The 21,388-nt window shown below is 44.9% G+C and overlaps 1 protein-coding gene across 1 annotated transcript in view; it reads left to right on the top strand.

Moving 5' to 3' along the window:
• The first annotated feature begins 3,922 nt into the window (after positions 1 to 3,922).
• CDH20 (cadherin 20) overlaps positions 3,923 to 21,388 on the top strand; it is a 202,655-nt gene continuing 185,189 nt past the window's right edge. Inside the window, exon 1 of the mRNA XM_066353104.1 lies at positions 3,923 to 4,048. The gene's annotated coding sequence lies outside the window, so the exon portion shown is untranslated. The remainder of the gene's footprint in view (positions 4,049 to 21,388) is intronic.

Here is a 21,388-nt window from a genome sequence, read left to right as displayed (position 1 = left end):
GCATAGAACCTCCTTTGACTTGTGCATCAGTGCTGTGGAAAAGAACCTATAGGTTAACAGGAATTTCGAGTTTTGTGAATGTGGGTCCATATCTCTAACCAAAACAACAGTTCCGTTATGAATATTCAATGTAAAGGCACATTCGGAAGCCACCATGTATTTTTAGTGTGCCTTTGTCATCAGTTCTACTAAATAATTATCATCACAGATCCAGAAATATCTCAGATGGATAATACTGAATAATCTAAATCACAAAATTGCATTACCAGGGTATTAGCTGACTCTGGAGACGTCTCAGGAGGTATTGAGCTGCTTATCGTTGTCTCAATTGTAAAACCATAAACCACGCCACATGGACAGCGGCTGCCAGTCAGCATCAGGGTGTGGTAGTGAAAATAGCCTAGAACGAGGGTCAGGAGCCCCGGCTCCACCATGAACTCTGTGACCTTGGGAGCTCTTAGCAAAGATCATCCAGTAGGAGAAAGGCAGTCCCTTCCCTAGAGAAACACCACGATACTAGCTGTTGACGCTGCTCCTTCACAAAAAAAAATAAATAAATGAAACAATCTTAAACTGCAGGAAGATTACATATGTGTGCCCACACACAAACACCATCTCACATATTCATTCACCTTTGTAAGACTTGCTTAATGGGCAGGTTCAGTATTACTGTTAACCAAGTGATGATATGCGCAAGCGTTATCCATCCATGTCCTAAGTAACAGTAGCTGATATACTGGTTACCCAACTGTTTTCTTACCCCTACGTATCAGTCAGAGTTCAAGGCTAAAATTGTTAAGTTTATTTCCAAATCTGCTTTTGAACAGCAAAAATAATACTATCAGTACAGGGTGTTTTCCCGTTTCCAAAGCCTGCTAACTATTTCCGTTAACCTGAGTTGCCCATCAAAGTCAAGGGGGCACATTTTCGGAACCGTGCAGAAATGGTGTTACTGGGTTTTCTGAGTGCCTCCCCCTAAGCTAAAGTTGAGGATACAAAAGTGATTAAGACAGGGTTCCTAACTTCAAGTTGCTTTTGTTCCATGGTACAGACAACACATTGTCTTCTAATTATTTCTTTAGGCATCGTAGGAATCCCAGGGGGCCACAACAGAGGGCACTGTACTTCCACTGGAAAAAGAAGTGCACGGGGGGGGGGGGGGGGTGCAGAGAGAGGGAGATATCAAAGATGGCTTCCCCGAGAAGGTGACTTTGTCACTAAATTCAAGTCCTTGTTCTACCTGTTCCTGGGAGAAACTCTGAGTGTTACTAAATCTCTGTGAGCTTGACATTCCTCATCAATTAAATATGAATAACAATGCTGAATTCACAGGGTCACCAGGAGGCTGGAAGGAGAGAGCAGGAGAACAATATGGAAGTACAAAGCAAATAAATATAATATTATTATTTGCACTGACTTGGTTTGCTCCAAAGGAGACCGGCTTGTCCGAGACTGTCCCACATCCCCACCCAGTGCAGCGGCCCATCTCCAACTGGCGGTCCCCACACACACTGCTCCCTGAAACGCCAGAGCACAAGCAAAAAGCACTTGTCCTGGTAACATTTCAGGGGCCCTAAAAATCATGTTAACATTTTCATATATAGAAACATTCCAACATCTAAAGACTTTTCTGTGAAATGTTGCCTCTAAATCCTAAGAGGATACTCTCCTTAAAAGAAGGATCCAACAGAGCATTGTAAGGGAGGAATCATGATGGAAAACCTCTTAAATATTTAATACAGGGATAAAACAGTATATACCTTGATTTTATTTTATTTTTTGCAAATATTTTAATCTACCCAAAGTTTCAGGGAATAAAATATGGCAGATCCTCAACTGTTTTAACTGATTAAACTGTGAATATCAATAGGAAATATTTGAATAGAAATGTGCCTTGTATTTAGTAGGTACTCAACTACTCTTGAATTCTGAGATTTAACTTGATCATTTTTACCCCTAAAACTGTAATACTAAAATTTCTCCCTCATATCATATCTATAAATCTTGCCTTAAGCCAATCTATTATAATCCATTTTTTACTTCTTCAAAGATAAAATTTCACTTAAATTTAAAAAAATGTGTGTATATATCTATATAATTATTCTTCCCTTATTAATAATAGGATAATTGGTCTAGAAAATCTCAAATAAAAATGTATATTTATTATATACTATGTACCAGACAATGTGTTGTGAGATGAAAATATTCAGACCTTCATGGGAAATCTACAAATAGTAGTATTTATTGAATATACCCATCTGTATTAGGGTTCTCAGAGAAACAGAATTAATAGGAGATAAATAATAAGGAATTGACTCATGCAATTACTGAAGCTGACAGTTTCCAGTTCCAAGACATCAGGCAGGAAAATCCTCTCTTACTCAGGGAAAGGTTGGCCTTTTTGTTCTATTCAGGCCTTCAACTGATTGGATGAGGCCCACCACACTGTGAGGGCAATCTGCTTTACTTAGTATACTGATTTAAATGTTAATCTCATTCAAAACACCTTCACAGAAACACCCAGAATAATGTTTGAACAACTATGCAGGCCCAATCAAGTTACCCACACAGTTTTATCACTTGTTTATCCATGCAGATCATTTGGCCACAAGCACAAGTAGACCATTTAGTAACCAAGCAATTCAATCAAAATAACTTCCTGTATTTAGAAAATCAGTGATGGGAAAGGAAATCCTAAAAGCACCACACGTGAAGATTATAGAGGGAGATGTGGATGCCAAACTGCCCAAAACGCCCCTCTCTAACCACTGACTAAAGCCAAGATGTAATCAATGACCAAAGAACTTGGCATTCTAGGGCAGGAGGCAAGAAAAGAGAGACTGTCGCTCCTGTTGACCTTGCTGTTTGACCACAGAATGGAGAAGGGTGGACTCCAGCTGGGATTGCCCTCTAGAACCGCCCTGTCCCAGTTACTGTGAACACTGGGAAGCTCTCTTCACCCAGGAAATTTCCTGGAAATTTCAGACCTTTCAGGTACCTCTGCTCCAACCTTACCTCACCCAAGGCCTCAAACTCTATGGTTCTGTTATGATGACAAAGGAAGGAAATCTCAGCATCGAAATGGAGAAATTCTTAAAAGTAGATCAATGAGTGAGGTTTTCTCCCTGGGCGATCTCTCCTCACCTCACCTCTTGAAATTTTATTAACAGTCCTCTGCATCTTCAAGGTCAAGGTTAAACCTAGGTTGATATCCACCTCTTTTCTGATCCTGTTTGCCTATCTTTCTCTGTTCTCATCAACTGCCTCTTCTAGAATCTAGAATCTATGCAGAATAAGTCATTTCGACTTCAGGGGAGCTTGGGTGCAAATACACCACCTCTCCCCCCAAGTCTGCCTACCCCCTTTTCTCTCTCTCCCTCTTAACATTTCCTTACTCTCTCAGCCAATAGAGGAGTTTAAACATTTAAATGCGGTATCCAAACTGCATTTAAAGAATTAACCCATTTTGCCTCTCGCTGGTCTAAACCACAGGGTGCCAACCGGACGCTAATTGCTTTCATTTGTGGTGTTCCAGACAGCTCCTCAGAAGGAAGGAGTGCACATTCCTGGCACCAATTGGCTAATTCAATTTACTTCACCGACATTAGCCTCTGTCAGAATATTCATGAGCAGGGGAATGAGGACCCGCGGCACAGGCAGGCGGCAGCCACTCGGGCGCGGGAAAGCGCGAGGGAGGGGAAGCGGACGGCGCGCCGCGCTCCGGGTACGGTGACCACGACGAGGCGGCTCCTCTACCCGGCCGGGGCCAGCGCGGGGACTGCGGGAGGTGGGGCAGGGCATCTGCGGAGTACGCGCGCCTGACCTTGCCGCCCAACTCCTGGTAACCGCGCCGAGACTTTGCAAAAGATCCGGACGCAGAAAAGCTGTGACACTTTTGACTGAGGGGGTAGGGGGGTGGGGGGCGGGGGCGAGGACCCAGCGGGCCGCCGGCCGCCGGCCGCCAGGTGGGGTAGACAGCGATGTGAGCTGGACGCTGCCCCGGAGGAGCCTGGACCGAACATCCCCGGAGAGTCGCCGGCTGTGCCAGGTAAAGCGGAAAGCTCGGGTCGGGCCCCGTGAGTCTGTCCCCGGGTTCGGGGCGCTGGAACCCGCGCTCTGGGGGAAGTCGCCCCGGGCGCTGCGCGCGATACCGCCCCGCGACGCGCTGTCTCCGCACCTAGCCGCCCCCGCCGCGAGCCTGCGGCCGGGGGAGTTGACCTCCTTGGACTTTGGGGGGAAGGCGACGTGGAGGGACTGTCTGAACTGGGGAGCTTCTCTCTGGGAGAGGGAAGCCCGGGCGCAGCGGGGCCGGCGGAGGACGCGGCGCGCTGGCAGCCGGAGCCGCGCGCGCCAAGGGATGGAGGCAGGGTACCCAAGAGCGCGGCTCTCGGGGCGCTTGGCGGGGCTTCTGTCTCGCTTGCCCCGCGGGTGGCGGCGCCTCCCTCTGGCTGCCAGTGGAAGAGGGCCAGCTGCGTCCCTTGCACGGGGATGCGCGCGGGGGGAATGGGGACTGGAGACCCAGGCTTTGGGGAGGCGCGGGCGCCTGCGAGTCTGGTTCCGGCCGGTGCCTAGTGTCGCGCCCCTATCCCAGCTTGGCTGTGGGAGAAGAATGTGGTGGTGACTTGTGTCCCCACCACCTGCCGGACATCGCTAACTCCCCGGATTTCCTGTCTCTGGGCCCTGACACTCCCGGGGAAAGCTCTGAATTGCTAGACTGCGCGCCGGTTGTTGGGGCTTTGCACGTTGGAGTTGCCCGGGGACCTGGGTGGGGGGAGAACCGGGGTAGGAGGCCGCGAGAGGGGTCGGATCTGGTGAAAGTTGCAGATTTGTAAAGGAAACGCTACCTCAGTGTCCCGACCGGCCCTTAGCAACAGGAGACACTGTGGACTGGACTGAGGCTGAAGCAGGAGCCTCTGCCCGGCTACACCTGGGGGGCGGGGTGGGAGTGGGGGCCTGGAACCCGGGGGGCAGCCCAGAGGCAGAGCCTTTTTACCCACCCCCCCTCCCCCCCGCGGAGGCCAGACAGGGAGCAAGACGGCTGGAAGCAGAGCACTGGGGTTTGCCTGGCAGCTTCAGAGTTTACGGTTCCGTTATTGCCATTATTATCACTGTTCTTAGCACGAATGCCGGGAAGGGTTTTGTCTTCTGATTGTTATAGGTCGCCTGGAAACTGAGTCTGTCCCTCCCCAAACAAAATGTCCCCTGACACCCTCCCATCTCTGATGTAGCTCTCCACCAAAGGAAATTGTCCCTCAGGGGTGTATGTGTCCCAGCCAGGAACCGAATCTAACTAAGAACAAGAAAAACATTAAAAACTCGCAACTGTGTAAAGGGCTTGCTCCAAGGCCACAGATGAATCCTGTGTTTCTATCCGATTACCTTCCTCAGTGTCAGAAACTGGGAAGGCATCGTCAATCTTGAACCCCACATCTGACCCGGCTTTTTCCTCTCATGTATTATACAATCTGGAAATGGATTTTCTTCTGAGTGTGGCCCTCGCAGTCTCCCTGGGCACGGTACTCGGCAGGGGCCGGCTCCACTTCCCAACGCTGGAGGCGGCCACAGGGCACCTGCGGTGGCCTCCTCTTGGCTTGGCCCCTGGTCAGCGCTCCTCCAGGTCGCAGGCTTGGCCAGCTGATGACGCAGAAAATAGGGCAAGAGTATGTCAGACTTAAACCAGCACAGGAGATGAGGTCAAGCCTCCTTGCCTGCCACATCCCTTCCTGTCAGAGAAAAAACGACGAATGGAGAGCCGGCCTAAAGTCATGTAAATTGGAATCAACTCCCAGTCTACTCAGGCTGTTGGCACTGACTTTGGTACGACCTTCCCCTTTCCGCGCTGGTTCTCCCTGCTTGCCAAGGCACAAGCAGCCATTCTTCTCCAATAGAATAGCTGTCATGACATTATCTAATTCTGTGGCCCCCAAATTCTTTGAGCATCTTGGGAAAGGACAGTCTATAAAATACACGTGTTTTTTTTAAATGTTTGGTGAAAAGTTTGCTACACTGTAGGTTAAAGAGATACATTTTTAGCATGGGCGCCATGTGGCAATGTAAAATTAAAATGGAAAAGTACAAACATAAAAATGACTTAGCATTCTTGCTTGACCTGTGGTGGCGCAGTGGGTAAAAGTGTTGACCTGGAATGCTGAGGTCGCCGGTTTGAAACCCCAGGCTTGCCTGGTCAAGGCACCTATGGGAGTTGATGCTTCCTGCTCCTCTCTCTGTTCTTTCTATCTCTTTCCTCTCTCTGTCTCCCTCTGTCTCTCTCTCTCTCTCTCTCTCTCTCTCTCTGTCTCTCTCTGTGTCTCCTCTCTCTAAAAAGATGAATAAATAAAATGTAAAAAAATAAATAAATTGTAAAAAAAAAAAGACTTAGCATTCTTGACATGCTTGTGCATACTTGTAGAAAAATTACGTTTCATTTGGGGTGAGTTGCCTGGGAATGTAATCAGTGTGTATACTACTGAAATGCCCCCTTGTACATTTCTCCCCTGAAAAATTTTATGACCCCCTTTCCCCAGGAAAGGCAATGCAAATGGCGAATGTCGGAAGTGCTGGGGGCTGAGAGGCGGGATCAAAGGGTTGTTAGGGGACCAGTCACAGAGAGCTTGGAGACTGTATGGGAAAAAGGATGCCATCACCCCTGTAAAGCAGGAAAAGGCTCTTCTGGAAGAAACAGTTGTGCATGTAGGGCAATGGGACCCAGCATTGGTTACCATCTGCTCTCAAATGCCTATGGGGACTCGATCAGATGGACCAAGGAGGTCCAACCAAGGTGCATTCCCTTCTTCCCTTTGGTACAGGCATGGCCTTCACCTTCTCTCTGGGTGGAGTTCACTTCTCCATCCCTTGCCATTTCAGAGAGATTTAGATGAACTTGCTCAGCCCTTTTTATATTTGTAAATAGCCCCCATTTCTGAAGCTTCTCAAAGACGGCAGCTGTTGGAGAGTTGAAGTAAATGGTTGGAAGAAATCTCAAGAGCCACCAAAAAGGGAATATGTTCTCCCCTGGTGGAGAAGTTATTGAATACCTCCTGAGCTAGAAAATTAGCAGTTTAGAAAAGCAGGAGGGAGTTCCTTGACTTCCCTCTACCCATAAACCAATAGTTGTATTTTTCTTTCCTTCATAGTAGCAAGCACTGTTTGGATAAGAATTTTTTTTTCCCAATTCTGGACTGAGAATGGGGGTTTGCCTGGTGGTGTTCTATGGACAGAGGAAAAATGTAAAGAGATACGGAAGGAAGAGCTGCAGTGGCTAGAACATAAATCAGCCCAAATATATGGGAGGTGATGAGAATAGGTCTTTTCACCCTAAAAAAAAATGTCCACTTTGGAAGAAAAAGAAGCCTGCTTATTGGCATCCAAGGCTGAAACCAAGGCAGCTGATGCCGAGAGGAGCCAAAGGGCAGTTCTTCTTAGTTTAGAAACAGCAAGACAGCCCCTGCCAAAGATTGCTGTAAACACGGAATAAAGATTTCATTGTGGGCTGGTGTGACTGGAATAATTAGCCGGTTAATTGTTCATTCTGATCTGGTGGTGCTGCGTCCAGGAGTGCAGAGCAGTGAGAATGAGAGCAAGGGAAACACAAAAAAGTAGCTCACCACTTCTGTCCTCATGTGTTTCATGGTGAAGGGACTTCGGAAAATGCTGATAGTTTTCAAAAAAAGGAAAAAAAAGCATATCTATGTTCCCAGAACACTGGAACCTCCCCCCTGCCGCCATTTCCCCCTCCTCTGGATATGGACAGAATGTCTCATCTTCTAAAAACAGCGTGGGAAGCTGGAGTAAGAATGAATGATGCATGTAATTCCAGTATTAATGAATAGATTTTTAGTTCGAGGCAAACCTTACGTCAGCTCCGTCAGAACCTGGACCACCAGCACCAGAACCTGTACCACCAGCGCCAGAACCTGGACCACCAGTGCCAGCCAGCCTTCTGCACTTCTCCACCCCTTTCTCCAGGCTGACAGGACCGAAGGCGTAAATATTCCATTTCTGACATTTAACTGTTTTCTACTGTGACACAAACTGCCGAGCTCTTAATCTTTCCCATTTCATTGAAGAAATAGACTCCCCTGGTGTTTTCATACTAATTTAGAGACAAAGAAAAAATGTATTTTATGTGATAAAGGTGATTTTAAGCAACTGAGTATCTGTAATCATTTTACTCAGTAGACTGTGACTTACTGTTATTTACTGAAAGGTGGCACTGCCATAAATTCCTTCTGAAATGACTTGTGCAAATGAAGACGTGGATTGGGGCTACAGAGAGCACTAAGTACTTGACACGTGGGGCAGGAACAGGAAGAAACACGCAGTTAGCACGTTCAGACCCTCTCTGAATCCTGACATTGACATGGGATGGGGAGCAAAGTTCCCGTTATTTGAATTAAAACAGGAACACCTTTAAGTGTCAGTGTTAAGTATAATTGTTCTGGGAATAAAAATACTATGTTGTATATTTTAAAAAACATAATAAATTACATACAGTCATAAAATCTCATAAACAGAAATACTTGAGGGTCTCCGAGATATTCATTTTGTCTCAGTGGGTTTAAGAAATACAAAACTATCCTTACTGACCTTTAGTTTATTTTATCCACCGTGACTCAGACAGGATGGCAAGGGCAAAATGCTCACTGGAGTGTTTAAAAGCATGAGTGGTACAAATTATGGAACTTTCTAGATCAAAGAAGTCAAAATTCTACTTTACAAAATCATCTACAAAAATTAAAAAAAGAAAATTTTATTGCCCCATGAAAATATGGCAACAACCCATTTTCAAGAGAAATGTGGTCTTTTCTCATTTAATCGCTATTCATGGTTTCTAGATTTTCATAATAATCTGCCAGTCTCCTGCTAACCAAGACTGTCTAGTTGAGAACAGTCCTAATTACATATGGATTAACTTAATTTTAGAACCCTCAGAATATTCAACTCAAAGCATTACTCAAGTGCAACGCAAAACAGAAATGATCCAATTCCCCTTAAGGTCTATACAAAATATTTTAAGCTTAAGGAATCATAAAAGAGAACATTTGGAATGGAAATACATCAGTGAATAACTATAATAAAAGAGTAAGGGAAGCTATAAACTGTGGATCTTTTAAAAATATTCTAAGTGAAGTTATAACAGTACTACTCATTTTTTTTCTTCCAAAGCAGTAAGAGCTGGTTGTGTAAAATACCATGAAAAGTACAAATGTCAAAGACATGCCCAACACTGCCTGAAATGGGGTATCATTACTATTTATAAGAAAGTTTCATGATTTAATCAGAAGTTTAGTGTTTATTCTGACTAATGTCATGGCCATTAAGAGTCTTGATGTATCTTATATGGAAGAGATGCTTCTTTATAGTTTTATAGCTCCTAGCTGAAATCTCACATGTAGGAAATTCTCAATAAGTATGTGTTGATTTGGTTTTTTATAAGGAAAATTAAATTAACAATTTTCGAGTTAGATGAATTTATATTTTAAGTCAAATATTTAAATGGTCTTTGTTATTTTAAATTACTTCTATAAACTGCCAAGATATGCCTGTGACCACTAATAATAATTATTGGTAACAATCTGGTGTGAACATGAGGGAGATAAGAAAATGGGAAAACTTTAAAGGCTTTCCTGTTCTTTTTTCAGTTTTACCTAAATATTGAGTGTGTTCATGCCCATATAAGTGGTTTAAAAATGCAGTTTCTCTTCATAATAAAGATAGCACTTCACCAAGTAGCTATTATCTGTGAGTCATCTCACGGATTCCACCTTTGAAGTACTGAGTATTGGACCAACTATGACTAAATGGCGACATGTTTTCTATTATGTCAACTAATCAAAGGGTAATTTATAAAATAATAATTTCATTCCTGGCAATGGCTACATCTGGTTCACTTGACAGATGGCCAACTGGTGAAGCCCAACCATTGCAACTACAACACTGTGTTCAACATCTGGCAAGAAGACAGAAACCTAACCCTGATTACCTCACACTGAAATTACCTGTGGCTGATGCACTGACACTTACCTGCTCCTGTGCCTGATTTATAACTAAAATAAGCTATATGAACCTTCAACCCAAAATGACAGACAGGGGCTCAGAAAGGACTAAAATGTCTATAGGTGAATCATCAACCTGATTCTTTGTTTTTGTTTTTTTAGGTCTGACCTCAACTGAATGAACAGGTGGTCTTAGTGTTTTTCCTTTAGAACAGTAGTACATGGTGTCATATATTGGCAGAGTTGGGAGCTAGTAGTCAAGGGAAAACCAGAGAGAGTGGTTTACTAGGATTAGAGTCAGGCTGTGGTTAAACCACATGGGAGGGGAGTGGGGCAGGACCCCTGTTCTCTGGGCTGATATTTTTGGATGGAACCAAACTTTGGTTTCCACTTCCCTGCAGTCAAGTACAATTTATTAAATAGTAGCTTATGCAAGTTGATGGATAAACTTTTTAGGTATTTTAGACCTATTTATAAAAACCCTCAGCTGAAGTTATTGTATATAATGTTTTCCTGATGAAATAATGTACATTTTATATAATATTCATTCTCATTTTATCTGTTTCATTTTATAAAACTGATATCGGTGAACCCTTATCAAGTCCTAATTTGGGTTAATTTGTAGATATTATGAATAATCAATGAGCTTACCATAATTTGTTTTTAAACCAACAGAAGGAGTTTCATTTAGCAATTTAATTAGAAACTGGCTAAAGAAATTTCAGTTAGAAGTAATTTCTAAAAGCAGCCAAATAGATGTTTTTAATTTGAAAGAGTATTAGCATTCTGATAAGGGTCTCAAAACATATGGAAGTGAATACTCAAGCCTTTGCATCTGAGACCTTTTTGCATGCAAATGTTTTTCACTAGACATGGAGAGTAGGCAGTGTCACCTACTTACCACCTTTTAAGGTGGTGGTGTTATGTCAGCTAGACATGACAACCATCCTTGTTCCCACCACAATGCAGGCCCTTCCATTGATTCCCCTTATCTTCACTTTCTAATACAAGAAACAATACGTTCCAATGTCACTCCTTTTCAGATCTCTTGGTTCCTTGCATCCAGAACTTCACAGGAGTATGAGCTTGCAAAAGCACCATCAGCACATCACTGAAAGAGGAAGCCACATTTGGGAGTATGCGTCTTGTAAACCTTTTTTTCTTTTTTTGGATATTAAATAAGAACTAAATTTGTGCACATACTTTGCACAAACTAGCGAGAACTCCCAAGGATGGTCATCGTATAAATAACTATCGTGTATCATGTCCTGTGCTTTCAATATTATTATCACTACAAATTGTATTGAAAGCAAACTGTATCTAGCAATCAAAGTCCATCTTCATTAACATTCTAGTTTTGAAATTCGATCCTTCTAACTAGCTTTACCCTCAGCCTATATCCTCATCTCTATGATATTGGGAACATTTATTTCAGTCTAAAAATCTGAGGCATACTTGCATTTGGAAACAAAATCCTCAAGTAGTCATTAAAAAAATTAATCCATTTGGCAACTCGGCATCTCTGTGGAATACTTCAGGCTGCTGAGCACAGAGGCTATCATCCCATTCACGCGGCTGGTGAACATTTGGAGATCAAATTGCTGAGGGGTGTTCTTTAGACAGAGGAAAACAATAGATTTCTTCATGATGTCGAAGGGCTGCCCATGTCTTTGGATACATCTGTATCGTTTGCTCGTGTCAATTAAAATGTGTAGCATTCAGAGAGAAAGCAAACAGAACAATAAAAACCGCCCGCGTTTGTTGAGTCCTGCCTCCGAGCGGGGCGTACGCGGAGTGCTTCGCGTGCGTAGCTCGCTGACCCTCTCTGTGACGTTGGTATCCTTACCATCTTCCCGCACACGCAGAAACCGAGGCACAGGGCTAAACGGGAACCATGGACAGCTTTCAACCCCGAGACTGTCCAGGTTCCGCGTCTGTAGTCCTAACCACGCAGTCACACTGCCTCCCCCAGAGCAGGGTTTCTTACCTCTGCACTCCTGACATTTTGGCCCAGATAATTTAATTCTTTATCAGAAGAAGGAGAGAGGAACTTTCCCTCCCATTGTGGGAGGCTGGTCTCCACTCACTAGATTCCAGCAGCATCCTCTCAGTTTTGATCACCAAAAATGTCTCCAGACATTGTCGTGTCCCCTGGGGAGCAAAATAATCCTTGCTCGAGAGGCATTGCTATGGAGTATAATTTAACCTCCATGTACTGGTTATTAAAGCACATGTTTTCCACTTAAGGATAGGTCATCCATTTTCCACGTAATAATATAGATAATTCTCACAGTTGTTAGCCACATTACAGATGATTTATTTTAAAAAATAGACAAAACTTTGAAAGAAAAAATTATTATCAATATGCCTTCATTTATCAGATCTTTCCCCATTAAATTCATTTCCTTTGGGGCCCAAACTGGGTGATTAGAGATTTCTGTGATAATATATTTATACCAACAAAGATTGGTACAATGGCTGACAAAATTTTAATCACAGTGCCCCAAATGTCAATAGTTTGTCCCCAAGACTCCAGATCTTAGGAGAACAGGGATGGGGACTCTTGTTCATTTTTATATCCCTTGAACTAAACGTCATGCCTACCTCATTGTCAGTGATCAATAAATACTTTTCACAAGTGAATGAAATCACGTTTAATCTAGCACAGGTTTTGAATGCGCTATTGTAGGCCTCTGTTTGGACTTGATGTTAGTACGTTTGGCTTTGACTAGTGGTGGTATGGATGTGCACATGATGGTTTGCCGATCGTATTTATAAATATAATGCAACCAGAAGGAATAGATAATACCTTAGAGGAGGAAACAGGAGGAAAAACACCACTAGGAAGGGCTCAATGGAACAGGATTGAATCCAACATGAACAGATGCCAGCAAGGACAACAACCCGTGTGCGGGTTGAGTGGCAGGCCAAGGCTCTCTGCCAAGGAAAGGCAGGGCTGGGTGTCAGCCTCAGACCTCCAGGGGCTGAGTCAGTCCCTGGTCGGGTGCGCCTGAGAGATCTCATTCTGACCACGCATTTTCTACCAGAGTTGTGCCTGTAGAAAATAGCCACTGGCCGAGGAGGGGCTCAAAAACGTGTCAGATGAGAGAGATGGTTGAGTTAGAGGGGCCATAGTAGTCATCTTCAAGAATCTGGGATATCTATGTAAAACAGAAATTAAATTAATTATGCATTGCCATGGAGAACTGAATGGGGACACCTGAATGGAAGTGACAGCCAGAAAGGCAGAGTCTAGCCCCACATAACAAAGAGCTTCCCAGTGGAGACTGGTGGGACACTGGATTGAGCAATTTCCCCGGGGAGTGGTGAGCTCTCCGCCATCAGAAGGGAGCATGCAGATGGCCGGCCTCTGGGAGTCTGAGTCCGAACAGAAGGGGGGAAGCACCAGAGGTTCTCTGGAGTGCTTTCTAACCCGCAGCTTTCAGCTTTCATGTGTGTGTGTGTGTGCGTGTGTGTGTGTGTGTGTGTGTGTGACAGAGACAAAGAGACAGGTAGGGACAGACAGAAGGAAGGGAGAGAGATGAGAAACATCAGTTCTTCATTGTGGCTCCTTAGTTGTTCATTGATTGCTTTCTCATATGTGCCTTGATCGGGGGCTCCGGCAGACTGAGTGACCCCTTGCTCAAGCCAGCGACCTTGGGCTCAAGCTGGTGAGCTTTGGTCAAACCAGCTGAGCCCACACTCAAGCTAGTGATCTCCAGGTTTTGAACCGATGTCCTCCACATCCCAGTCTGACGCTCTATCCACTGCGCCAATGCCTGGTCAGGCTGTGATCGCTTTCTTATAGGCTAGTGTGGACCTTGTAAACAGCTCTGTGTGATTCCATTAATAAAAGCATGATCTACGTTTTCTTGAATCCACATATTCAGAGCCATAGGGGTAAACAGAATAAGCAGGACAGGAGACCTACCATGTGCCGTGTAGAGCAGGACCCACTTCCTGATGCCACTCTGTAAGCCCTGCACCACATCATCTTATCTAGTCCTCATAAAACCCCATGAAATAGGAACTGGTATCATCCCGTGTGTGACTGAGGAAACCGAGTCACAGAGAAGTTTAGTAACTTGTCCAAGATCACACAGCTAATAACTCTAGCCTTGCTGCTCAAACCCGGATCAGTCCAAAGTTAACAAAGCCTCTCCCATGTGGACGACAGTCACCGCCGCCTCCTTTCAGCAAGGGTGCGCACTTCTGTGTGGAATGTTGGCACTTTCTAGCATTTGAGACATACAGCTATTAAAATGCAAATACCTAGAATATCTTCCAAATGATGTTTTTTAAAATACACCATTTAAAAAATTACTTGGGGTTTTCTATTACCCTGATATTGCTCCCTTCAAACAGTACGGATTACTATGAGTTGACTTTAAGTAAATGAACAAAATAGTGTTTGTAGAGGTTGTTGTTGTTTTTTAAGTTGATAGAAGAAGATTGGTATTGGCATTTCAGACACTATTCTGTAAATGAAGAAACTAGAACCCGGGCCTCCAGGCTGAAAACACCAGTGTGAATACAAGACTCATACTTCTCATTGCCACAAATTCAGGAAAACCTAATGGTCACTGTTTTAGACAATTCTATCATTAGAGAGTGTGCCCTCTTCTGACCAGGATTATCTTGTTGGATTATCTTCTCTCTTATAATTATCTTGGTGGATATTTTATAAAGGCAAACTGAATTTTTAAAACTATTGTCTATGACTTTATATTACTACTGTACCAAAAAGACACTGGCAAGCTCCGAACCCTTTGGCCAGAGAACAGGGGATAATGCTTATCTGTAACTCTGAGTCAGAGAGAACTCCCACTGTGCCCATTTAATCCGGGGACTTCCTGTTCTTGGGTGGCACTGTTGCTTGCCCACCACTGCAGATGCTAACCAGCAAAAGACTTAACACCCAGGTTGGCATTTGCGTTCTAAACGCGATGCTGTCCTGGTGCTCAGGGCACTTCAGCACTTACCAGAAGCCATCATGCTGTTTATCATTTATGCAAAGTGTCAGGGCAATTGTAGGAGGCACCCAAACACATCTCATGGGACTTAAAATGGCATCTTACTCAGCTCTCTGCGGGGCACTTATTTTTGCCAAAAGGCAGGAGGCGTGGCCAGGCTCATGTCCAAAATAACTTCCTTGCTGAGCCTCTTCCCAGAACACTCACTCAGGAGGGTACCACTCTGCCATGTCAGGCTGTGTGGCTTGAAGAACGTTTATATGCCTTTATGAAGTGGCAGGGAGGTCAGCACTCTGATGTTTTTGTTCACGGATTTCCTGTTTTTACGTTATTCTGCTGGGGAAACCTTTATAGATAGAGTGTTTTTGGTATACTTTATGGTGGGAAATATTCTAAATCAAGAACCCAGCCTGACCAGGCAGTGGTGCAGTGGATAGATCTTTGGACTGGGATGCAGAGGATCTGGGTTCGAGACCTCGAGGTCACCAGCTTGAACACGGGCTCATCTGGTTTGAGCACAGCTCACCAGCTTGGACCCAAGGTTGTGGGCTTGAGCAAGGGGTTACTTGGTCTGCTGTAACCCAACGGTCAAGGCACATATGAGAAAGCAATCAATGAACAACTAAGGTTTTGCAACGAAAAACTAATGATTGATACTTCTCATCTCTCTCCATTCCTGTCTGTCTGTCCTTATCTATCCCTCTCTCTGACTCTCTCTGTTTCTGTTAAAAAAACAAAAATAAAACCCAGACATCTCCTAAATGACCATGCCATGGGAAGAGTCTCTACAACTCCAAGAAGCGCAGAGTGTGAAACCGTGAACGCACACCTTCAATCACGTGTGAGCCACCCAGGATGTAGGCTCCGGCAGGTGATGTGGGGGACATGGACAGAATAAATTAGGAAGGGACCTGAGAAAGGAACAACCTATGAGTATTGAGGAATGTACCAGGCAATTACTGATGCTACACACCTTGAGTCAAAAGCCATGTGACATCAGTCTCCACCCTCATTCAAAATTCTAAAATGTGCAACTGACCTTTAGAAGTCACTGGCTAGGGGATCGAATAACTGGAAGAGGAGTCAGTGAAATCTGGAGGGGAAAATGAATGACCAGCAAGGCACGGCCTCAGTTATTGTAAGGGCAGAGAGGTAATACGTCATTATTAAAAGCTCATTCATTAGCATATGCAGCCTTTAAGCATGGAGATCTGTCATCTCCCCTTCCCCATTCCAGCCCCGCCATCATGTCATTTATGTCCTACGGAAGGTACCAGAGATTCGTCTTGCGACTTTGAGATAAAAGGAAACCTTTCATACATTTGGTGCTGGGTAAAAGAAATATTTAAGCCAAACTGAAGGCATCAAAAATAAAGTAACTACATTGAAAAATCACAGCCATATTGAACAATAAACAATTTATGGAAGGAGCCCAGAAAAAATGTTTTTTAAAAAATTGAAAAGCATAGCTTCTGACAAGTGTTCTTTATTCATGAGTATAAGCAGGGTTTGTCAAGGAACACAAAAATACATAGTAAAAGGCAGGTTTGACACGCACATTTCTCTTTGAGGCTTGGCAAAAAATAAACCAGGTGAATATGAGGTTAATTGCAAAGCTTAATTCTCTGATCACTTCTACATTAATTGAGAGAACAGAAGAGGTCAGGATTATGGGAAACTTCAGGTGTCTCCAAACTATGGCCCATGGCCGCATGCGACCCCCTGAGGCCATTTATCCAGCCCCCTCCTCCGGAAGGGGCACCTCTTTCATTGGTGGTCAGTGAGAGGAGTACTATATGTGGCGGCCCTCCAACGGTCTGAGGGACAGTGAACTGGCCCCCTGTGTAAAAAGTTTGGGGATCCCTGCGATGATCCAAAATCAGTGGATAGTTAACTAAGGAAGTGTTTTGGCCTTTGATTTGAATACAGGTAAGCCCAGGGATGTAGTATTTCAGTTTTCAAAAAGATAAGGACATCTCATAAGTGAAGTGAAGTTCAGATGCCCAAGCTTGAAAACCTTCCCTATTCCCCTTCTCTCTTAGCTCCTCTGCCAGTCCCGAGGTGTGGGCGGCCATGCTCGCCAGACCAAAGCTGGGCTTACCTTCTGCTGCGTTCCCACATACCCCGATGGTTTATCGGTTGTACTCTTGCATTCTGTTCCCCTAGGGAACCTGTGATTGTATAAATGTATGGGGCAGAGGGAGGGCAGTAGCAAGGAATGGGAGGAGGTGCCGAGAAGGGGAACCCCAAACATTTCTGCCACAGTAACTAACGCAGCCCCAGGTCTGACAGTTCCCAAACGGTTTACCTCCATCAAAACCACAAAAAACAAAAATACCCTCTCTCTTAAACATTTGTCTGGTCCCCAGGCAAATTGGAATATGAATTGTTTCAAAAGGATTCTATGCACACCAAGTGAACAGCTGTCACCAAAGCTATAATTAAGGAGATGAGATGCTGTCAATAAACGTGCAATAATGATCTTCCTGGGAGCAGCCACGTTATGTCTTCTCTCTCCTCTACCTCTCTCCTCTGGCCCCCTTCGGGAGCATCTGAAGTATTCCTACATGATTTCACAGGGGAAACTCCCTATGTCACTCTTCAGAGACTTTGAGAAATTCAGATAAAACTCTTCCTTTTCAGATGCTAATATTTTCTTAAAATTCATGAGGTATTTCTGGCCATTTATTACAACTGCCCTTCCTCCCTCCCATGTTGTATGCATTTAAGGAACCTGATTTAGTTTCATTAGTTTATGGCTCTAGCAATAAAGGTGACCCTGGGTGTTTGGAGCCTTGCCTTTACAAGGTTTTCAATGCGCTGTTTCCTGTTTTCGATGCCGTATGTTAACAACCCTTCTGTTAGTGACAACTGCTTTGGTCCTCTGGAACATTTGAGGTCTCAACAAATGTCTTGAGATACAAGTTTGACATGCCGTGCCAAAAAAAAAAAAGTTCCTCTCCTGACTCTCCCTCTTCGGAACTGCGTCTGCCACAGCCTAGCTCGCCGCCTCACTTCCGGAGGAGCCCATGCACCCTTGGAACTATCCTGATCCTCTTACTCCCAGGGCTGGTTCAACACCTGACTTCTTGAGTGAGACGGCAAACAGTTGGCCGTGGATTTCTCGGCCCCACCCCAAGACTCTGTCGTTCTCTCCTGAACTGAATTGCACTTGTGTGCCATGTTCGATGGGGTCCTCACCTGTGATGGTGGTTGTCTCCGGTGGAAATTTTCTCCACCCCTCCCCACCAGGTGAGCCATAACTTCTTCAGAGCCGAGCCAGGATGTGCTCTTCTTCTAGGGCTCAGAGTTCCCCAGTCTGAATGGTGGGGGCTCACCGACACCCCTGAAACATTTCGCTGTGCCAACTCGACGCTGGAAGGCTCCCAGTCCACACCCTCAGCGGCCTGTTGTCTGATTGACAGGGATGCAGAAAGATAACTCCACATAGTCACTGTCACTGCCGTTTCCAAACAGCCAGGCTGCAGAGGTGACCCACGGGGGGCCAGAGCTAAGGAGGGAAGACAGGAAGTGAGGAAGGGAGTTGGGAGGGAGCAGGGAGGCAGAACTGTATGGAAAAGGGGAAGAGTTTGCAGCTTTTTAAAAACGTGAGTAACTACATTTTATGTTTATGTCTTGGAGCCTGAGTGTATCTTTGTGATGTGTTGAGGAAAGCGAATTTATTTTTAAGCGGCATACAAGCTGTGCTTTAGAGTTTGAAGACAGCAGGGGCTGCAATGTGTACCCTTCGTGAGTAGCTGTGAAAAACTGCAGTCACCACGACACCTGCCCATGGTCTCCCTCTCCGAGTTCCGGGCACCAGGTGCCACTCTGACAAGTCTGTCCTCTGTGCCCTACTAGCTATAAGACCGTCTGTGTGCCTCTCTCCTCCCCCTCTCCTAGCAAACCCAACCCAAATCCAGTGAACAAGTGGGTTTAGGTCCCGGGGTTTGGCACTTTCCTGGGGAAAACCAGAGAAATCCATTAACTGTTAGCAGTTTGAAATGCTCATTTACAAGTTGGAGCTACAGCACAGCCGTGCTCCAAATATGTCTTCCCAGGGTGAGATATATGAGTATGAGACAGCCAGAAAACAGGTTCATTTACAAGGAGTTTGAGTCCTTAATGAATGTTTCCTATGGATTCCATAATGACTCTGCGGCTCTTACCGTGTGAGGAAGAATGCCCTCTTCACTGTCATTAGAGGCACTTGGTAGAGATTCGCTCCTACCCAGTAGCACAATTACTTTTCCGTGGGTATGTACAGCTTCTAGAGGTTCTGCAGAGAATTAGAACATACGCATTCAAACACTCTCTCTCCAAACCAAGACTAAAAACCAAAGACAAAGACCTCCCAAATTAGGCCAAAGTGCTCTACAAACTCCTAAATTCCACATGCATGTGATAAAAGTAGAATAAACAGTATAAAATGGGATATTTTGGTCAGTCTCACATTGTGGCTTGCCACAAAGTCATTTGGTATATTTTCCCACAAGCTAACATAAGCTGAAGATGTAAATGGATGACCAGAGGGAATCGGGGTAGAGGTGGGGCATTACCCTGCTAGAGCTGACATAACAAACAGCACAGCCTAGGCAGCTGAAACAACAGAAATTTATTTTCTCACCGTTCAGGACACTGGAAGTCCAAGATCAAGGTGCCGACAATATTGTGTCTAACGAGGCCCTCTCCTTGGGTTTATATGGCCTCCCTCTCGATGTCTACTCACGTGATTTCTTCTTTGTATGTACAGGGGGAAAGGAGGAGAAGGAAATAGTAGAGAAAAAAAGAGAAGAGCCAGGAAGAGAGGAAGAGAGAAAGAGAAGGAAGGAAAGAAAGGGAAGGGAGAGAAGGGGAGTGGATGGGAAGGAGGAAAAAATGGAAGGTGTCTCTACTTATAAGGACACTAATCCTATAAGGTCAGGGCCCCACCCTTATGACCTCTTTTAACCTTAATTACTGCCTTATTCCAAATACAGCTACAGTGGGGATTAGGACTTCAATGTAAGAATTTAAGGGAGATGAATCCATTTAGCCCGTAACAGTGACATTTCATCCAATAAAGCTTATTAAGGTATTTGTCACATTCAGATTGACACAAGCACTAAGGAATCTCTAAATGCTGTTTGAGTCCACTGAGTTTAAGTGGCTTTCCCAGTGGTCACACAGTAGCTGACAACCTGAGCCTAGATTTCAGGAAGCCATGCCACTGTCCTTGCCCTCCCCCATCTCCCTGCCACGCGCCTCGGCGCTGCTCAGGTGGCCACCGCACTTCGTGTTTGCTGTCTAGTCTTCAGAAATGTATATATTTAAAAAAATGGAGGTCTTTCTCTCCAGCCTATTGCTTTACATTCTGGCCCTTGTCATTTTTTGTTTAAATTTCTGGCATAAAATTATTGCTGGCCTCCAAGTCTCCATTCTCTTCTTCTAGTAGGATCCCTAACTTTCGAACAAGACTGTACTGCCTGTAACAATCTCCTTGGTCCTAGCACTGGAATCCCGGGGGTGCTGAGTCCATATGTCAAGGTAGTTATGCAGTTGGGGGTGAAGCTGCAAGATTCCTTCTTCAATCTATAGGAACCGTGAGCGGATGCCTGGAGCTTGCCATGCACTGGATAGAGAGCATGCCGAGTGAGGGCTCAGGGCCGCCACTGTAAACAGTAGTTCGGGTAATGCCTGCTAACTGCTGTTTCTTGCCCACATGACAGTTTGGCTCCACGTCAGGTGGTCCTTCTGAGCATTCTTCCTCCAAGCAGTGTCTCAGAAATTCAGGCTGAGACACCTTGTGGCTCTCCCTCCCATAGGGGCAGACATCTTTGCTCGAGGTTAGCAGATCAAAGATGGAACGTTTGGGAGACCTTTCAGAATGTGTTCTGGTCACTAACAAACATGGTGTCTGTCGCTTTCAACTGCCTTCCACTGACCAGAACCCTGCTGTATGACCCCAAGCTAGCAGCAAGGGAGGCTGGCTAACGTCCTCTTTCTGTGTGCCCAAGAAGAGGAAATGATCCTTGTTAGCACCTGGTCCGTCTCTGACACAACTCACCACCTTTTCTTCACTAGCAGGACACATCTCGGTTCTTGGGTGAACTCATCTGGTTTGGTGGCATTGGGGACTGAGGAATGGCAGTAGGAGACCACTAAATAATTCCCGGTAATTCCACTTGAGTTATGACATAACATGCAAACCCCTTAACACAGCCCAGGAGATAGAACAGAGCAGCAGTATATAAAGGTTAGGTGCATTCTCTCGGGAAGCAGACAGTCTGGGTACAGCTGGTGCTGCTGGTCCCAGCATTACACACCGCCCAGAGCCCACCCACTTTCTGGTAGCCTGGGGCTTGGTTTTGGGATTAAGCCTTTCCTACCCTTTTTGGTGTAAGGTGGTACAATCCTATCATGCCTCAGAGAAGTGACTTT

The sequence above is a fragment of the Saccopteryx leptura genome, chromosome 11, assembly GCF_036850995.1.
Source record: "Saccopteryx leptura isolate mSacLep1 chromosome 11, mSacLep1_pri_phased_curated, whole genome shotgun sequence".
In the NCBI taxonomy this organism is placed as follows: Eukaryota; Metazoa; Chordata; class Mammalia; order Chiroptera; family Emballonuridae; genus Saccopteryx; species Saccopteryx leptura.
The sequence above is the reverse complement of the archived record's forward strand: the minus strand, read 5'-3'. Positions and strand labels throughout refer to the sequence as shown.